A 6,306-nucleotide genomic window follows, 5' to 3' on the forward strand; every position below is an offset into this window, starting at 1 on the left:
GATCATATTTCTAAACTGTTACTGTTTCTGAAACTGGTAAGCACAAACTACCAATAGAAACAGGTCGATGGGAATTATATCACGAGAACAAAAGATATGAACATTGTGTGACTGCCAAGTAATTGGTGACGAGTTCCATTCTGTATTCAACTGTAATTCTTCTTTAACCTGGCGCACTGAATGAGTAAATGAATACTACACACACTGGCTAAACATAAGCAGATATCGTAAACTGTTCACAACTGGTAAAGTAGGTACTTTACCAAAAACTCTCAAAGGTCCACAGACATTTGAATGCTATACTGTGACGTATGCTACAATATATGTCATCAAGCTGTACATCTATAACTGTAGTTTTTGTTGTTGTACAACTCATAATACCACCGCTGGTTTTTGTCGAGTAATAAGAGAGAGAGAGAGAGAGAGAGAGAGAGAGAGAGAGAGAGAGAGAGAGAGAGAGAGAGAGAGAGAGAGAGAGAGAATAAAATAAATACAAATACAAATACAAATACAAATAAAATAGGTCCCTGGGAAAACACTTGCTTTTCGCGTAACACCAAAATCCACGAGTGCGCCTGCGCCGGACAAAGGCGGATTTTCGCCAGGGAGCAGCCGGCGAGGGTAACGCCGGCGAGGGAAACGCCGGCAAGGGGACACGCCGGCAAGGGGACACGCCGGCGAGGGACCACCCGATCCGGCTTGGGTCCAATCAGTCAGACGAGCGCCCGTCCTACAGCTAGGAACCTCGCCAAGTCGGCTTGTGTCAGCCTGAAAGCGAATGAGTTAAATTTTGACCGCACGTCGGCATTATAAGGCGAAAAGATGACTGTTTAGCTTAAATTCTTCAAAATAATATTTTAATACTGGTAAGACACCAGAAGAATGGTTGGATAAATTGAGTGTAATTAAGCCAATGTATAAGAAAGGTAAGCCTTTGTTACCAAACAACTACAAATCACTTCCATTAACACTTGCAAGATGCTTGGGTATTTTTTTTACTTTTCTTGTTGACAATATATTCACTACTTTCATTGAAGTAAATGGATATTATTTTATCTGAAGTCTGAACTGGTTTCAGAAAGAACTACTTTGCAACTCTGAGAGTGCTGGCGCCAGCCTACAGGATGTCAACAACAACCACACCAAATCAGAATCAGTCGTTCGGCAAGCAGCTTTCATAGAGTAAGATGAAATGTGGATTGAGAGATCTGGCAGCTGTGTTTGGATGATCTTGTGTGAGAATTGACGATTTTGTCAAATGTACATCTATTCAGTAAATTAAAAGTGTCCAAGTTTTTCCAATAGTTAGTGTTGTCTTTTTGAACAGGATGATATATACTATTTACCTTTCACTGATCATATTTCTAAACTTTTACTGTTTCTGAAACTGGTAAGCACAAACTACCAATAGAAACAGGTCGATGGGAATTATATCACGAGAACAAAAGATATGAACATTGTGTGACTGCCAAGTAATGGGTGACGAGTTCCATTCTGTATTCAACTGTAACTCTTCTTTAACCTGGCGCACTGAATGAGTAAATGAATACTACACACACTGGCTAAACATAAGCAGATATCGTAAACTGTTCACAACTGGTAAAGTAGGTACTTTACCAAAAACTCTCAAAGGTCCTCAGACATTTGAATGCTATACTGTGACGTATGCTACAATATATGTCATCAAGCTGTACATCTATTACTGTAGTTTTTGTTGTTGTACAACTCATAATACCACCGCTGGTTTTTGTCGAGTAATAAGAGAGAGAGAGAGAGAGAGAGAGAGAGAGAGAGAGAGAGAGAGAGAGAGAGAGAGAGAGAGAGAGAGAGAGAGAGAGAGAATAAAATAAAAATACCAATACAAATACAAATAAAATAGGTCCATGGGAAAACACTTGCTTTTCGCGTAACACCAAAATCCACGAGTGCGCCTGCGCCGGACAAAGGCGGATTTTCGCCAGGGAGCAGCCGGCGAGGGTAACGCCGGCGAGGGAAACGCCGGCAAGGGGACACGCCGGCAAGGGGGACACGCCGGCGAGGGACCACCCGATCCGGCTTGGGTCCAATCAGTCAGACGAGCGCCCGTCCCTACAGCTAGGAACCTCGCCAAGTCGGCTTGTGTCAGCCTGAAAGCGAATGAGTTAAATTTTGACCGCACGTCGGCATTATAAGGTGAAAAGATGACTGTTTAGCTTAAATTCTTCAAATAATATTTTAATACTGGTAAGACACCAGAAGAATGGTTGGATAAATTGAGTGTAATTAAGCCAATTTATAAGAAAGGTAATCCTTTGTTAGCAAACAACTACAAATCACTTCCATTAACACTTGCAAGATGCTTGGGTATTTTTTTTACTTTTCTTGTTGACAATATATTCACTACTTTCATTGAAGTAAATGGATATTATTTTATCTTAAGTCTGAACTGGTTTCAGAAAGAACTACTTTGCAACTCTGAGAGTGCTGGCGCCAGCCTACAGGATGTCAACAACAACCACACCAAATCAGAATCAGTCGTTCGGCAAGCAGCTTTCATAGAGTAAGATGAAATGTGGATTGAGAGATCTGGCAGCTGTGTTTGGATGATCTTGTGTGAGAATTGACGATTTTGTCAAATGTACATCTATTCAGTAAATTAAAAGTGTCCAAGTTTTTCCAATAGTTAGTGTTGTCTTTTTGAACAGGATGATATATACTATTTACCTTTCACTGATCATATTTCTAAACTGTTACTGTTTCTGAAACTGGTAAGCACAAACTACCAATAGAAACAGGTCGATGGGAATTATATCACGAGAACAAAAGATATGAACATTGTGTGACTGCCAAGTAATTGGTGACGAGTTCCATTCTGTATTCAACTGTAATTCTTCTTTAACCTGGCGCACTGAATGAGTAAATGAATACTACACACACTGGCTAAACATAAGCAGATATCGTAAACTGTTCACAACTGGTAAAGTAGGTACTTTACCAAAAACTCTCAAAGGTCCACAGACATTTGAATGCTATACTGTGACGTATGCTACAATATATGTCATCAAGCTGTACATCTATAACTGTAGTTTTTGTTGTTGTACAACTCATAATACCACCGCTGGTTTTTGTCGAGTAATAAGAGAGAGAGAGAGAGAGAGAGAGAGAGAGAGAGAGAGAGAGAGAGAGAGAGAGAGAGAGAGAGAGAGAGAGAGAATAAAATAAATACAAATACAAATACAAATACAAATAAAATAGGTCCCTGGGAAAACACTTGCTTTTCGCGTAACACCAAAATCCACGAGTGCGCCTGCGCCGGACAAAGGCGGATTTTCGCCAGGGAGCAGCCGGCGAGGGGTAACGCCGGCGAGGGAAACGCCGGCAAGGGGACACGCCGGCAAGGGGACACGCCGGCGAGGGACCACCCGATCCGGCTTGGGTCCAATCAGTCAGACGAGCGCCCCGTCCTACAGCTAGGAACCTCGCCAAGTCGGCTTGTGTCAGCCTGAAAGCGAATGAGTTAAATTTTGACCGCACGTCGGCATTATAAGGCGAAAAGATGACTGTTTAGCTTAAATTCTTCAAAATAATATTTTAATACTGGTAAGACACCAGAAGAATGGTTGGATAAATTGAGTGTAATTAAGCCAATGTATAAGAAAGGTAAGCCTTTGTTACCAAACAACTACAAATCACTTCCATTAACACTTGCAAGATGCTTGGGTATTTTTTTTTACTTTTCTTGTTGACAATATATTCACTACTTTCATTGAAGTAAATGGATATTATTTTATCTGAAGTCTGAACTGGTTTCAGAAAGAACTACTTTGCAACTCTGAGAGTGCTGGCGCCAGCCTACAGGATGTCAACAACAACCACACCAAATCAGAATCAGTCGTTCGGCAAGCAGCTTTCATAGAGTAAGATGAAATGTGGATTGAGAGATCTGGCAGCTGTGTTTGGATGATCTTGTGTGAGAATTGACGATTTTTGTCAAATGTACATCTATTCAGTAAATTAAAAAGTGTCCAAGTTTTTCCAATAGTTAGTGTTGTCTTTTTGAACAGGATGATATATACTATTTACCTTTCACTGATCATATTTCTAAACTTTTACTGTTTCTGAAACTGGTAAGCACAAACTACCAATAGAAACAGGTCGATGGGAATTATATCACGAGAACAAAAGATATGAACATTGTGTGACTGCCAAGTAATGGGTGACGAGTTCCATTCTGTATTCAACTGTAACTCTTCTTTAACCTGGCGCACTGAATGAGTAAATGAATACTACACACACTGGCTAAACATAAGCAGATATCGTAAACTGTTCACAACTGGTAAAGTAGGTACTTTACCAAAAACTCTCAAAGGTCCTCAGACATTTGAATGCTATACTGTGACGTATGCTACAATATATGTCATCAAGCTGTACATCTATTACTGTAGTTTTTGTTGTTGTACAACTCATAATACCACCGCTGGTTTTTGTCGAGTAATAAGAGAGAGAGAGAGAGAGAGAGAGAGAGAGAGAGAGAGAGAGAGAGAGAGAGAGAGAGAGAGAGAGAGAGAGAGAGAGAGAGAATAAAATAAAAATACCAATACAAATACAAATAAAATAGGTCCATGGGAAAACACTTGCTTTTCGCGTAACACCAAAATCCACGAGTGCGCCTGCGCCGGACAAAGGCGGATTTTCGCCAGGGAGCAGCCGGCGAGGGTAACGCCGGCGAGGGAAACGCCGGCAAGGGGACACGCCGGCAAGGGGGACACGCCGGCGAGGGACCACCCCGATCCGGCTTGGGTCCAATCAGTCAGACGAGCGCCCGTCCTACAGCTAGGAACCTCGCCAAGTCGGCTTGTGTCAGCCTGAAAGCGAATGAGTTAAATTTTGACCGCACGTCGGCATTATAAGGTGAAAAGATGACTGTTTAGCTTAAATTCTTCAAAATAATATTTTAATACTGGTAAGGACACCAGAAGAATGGTTGGATAAATTGAGTGTAATTAAGCCAATTTATAAGAAAGGTAATCCTTTGTTAGCAAACAACTACAAATCACTTCCATTAACACTTGCAAGATGCTTGGGTATTTTTTTTTACTTTTCTTGTTGACAATATATTCACTACTTTCATTGAAGTAAATGGATATTATTTTATCTTAAGTCTGAACTGGTTTCAGAAAGAACTACTTTGCAACTCTGAGAGTGCTGGCGCCAGCCTACAGGATGTCAACAACAACCACACCAAATCAGAATCAGTCGTTCGGCAAGCAGCTTTCATAGAGTAAGATGAAATGTGGATTGAGAGATCTGGCAGCTGTGTTTGGATGATCTTGTGTGAGAATTGACGATTTTGTCAAATGTACATCTATTCAGTAAATTAAAAGTGTCCAAGTTTTTCCAATAGTTAGTGTTGTCTTTTTGAACAGGATGATATATACTATTTACCTTTCACTGATCATATTTCTAAACTGTTACTGTTTCTGAAACTGGTAAGCACAAACTACCAATAGAAACAGGTCGATGGGAATTATATCACGAGAACAAAAGATATGAACATTGTGTGACTGCCAAGTAATGGGTGACGAGTTCCATTCTGTATTCAACTGTAATTCTTCTTTAACCTGGCGCACTGAATGAGTAAATGAATACTACACACACTGGCTAAACATAAACAGATATCGTAAACTGTTCACAACTGGTAAAGTAGGTACTTTACCAAAAACTCTCAAAGGTCCTCAGACATTTGAATGCTATACTGTGACGTATGTTACAATATATGTCATCAAGCTGTACATCTATTACTGTAGTTTTTGTTGTTGTACAACTCATAATACCACCGCTGGTTTTTGTCGAGTAATAAGAGAGAGAGAGAGAGAGAGAGAGAGAGAGAGAGAGAGAGAGAGAGAGAGAGAGAGAGGAGAGAGAGAGAGAGAGAGAATAAAATAAATACAAATACAAATACAAATACAAATAAAATAGGTCCATGGGAAAACACTTGCTTTTCGCGTAACACCAAAATCCACGAGTGCGCCTGCGCCGGACAAAGGCGGATTTTCGCCAGGGAGCAGCCGGCGAGGGTAACGCCGGCGAGGGAAACGCCGGCAAGGGGACACGCCGGCAAGGGGACACGCCGGCGAGGGTCCACCCGATCCGGCTTGGGTCCAATCAGTCAGACGAGCGCCCGTCCTACAGCTAGGAACCTCGCCAAGTCGGCTTGTGTCAGCCTGAAAGCGAATGAGTTAAATTTTGACCGCACGTCGGCATTATAAGGCGAAAAAGATGACTGTTTAGCTTAAATTCTTCAAAATAATATTTTAATACTGGTAA

Source organism: Haliotis rufescens, unplaced genomic scaffold, assembly GCF_023055435.1.
Source record: "Haliotis rufescens isolate VD_foot unplaced genomic scaffold, xgHalRufe1.0.p SCAF_14, whole genome shotgun sequence".
Classification (NCBI taxonomy): domain Eukaryota; kingdom Metazoa; phylum Mollusca; class Gastropoda; order Lepetellida; family Haliotidae; genus Haliotis; species Haliotis rufescens.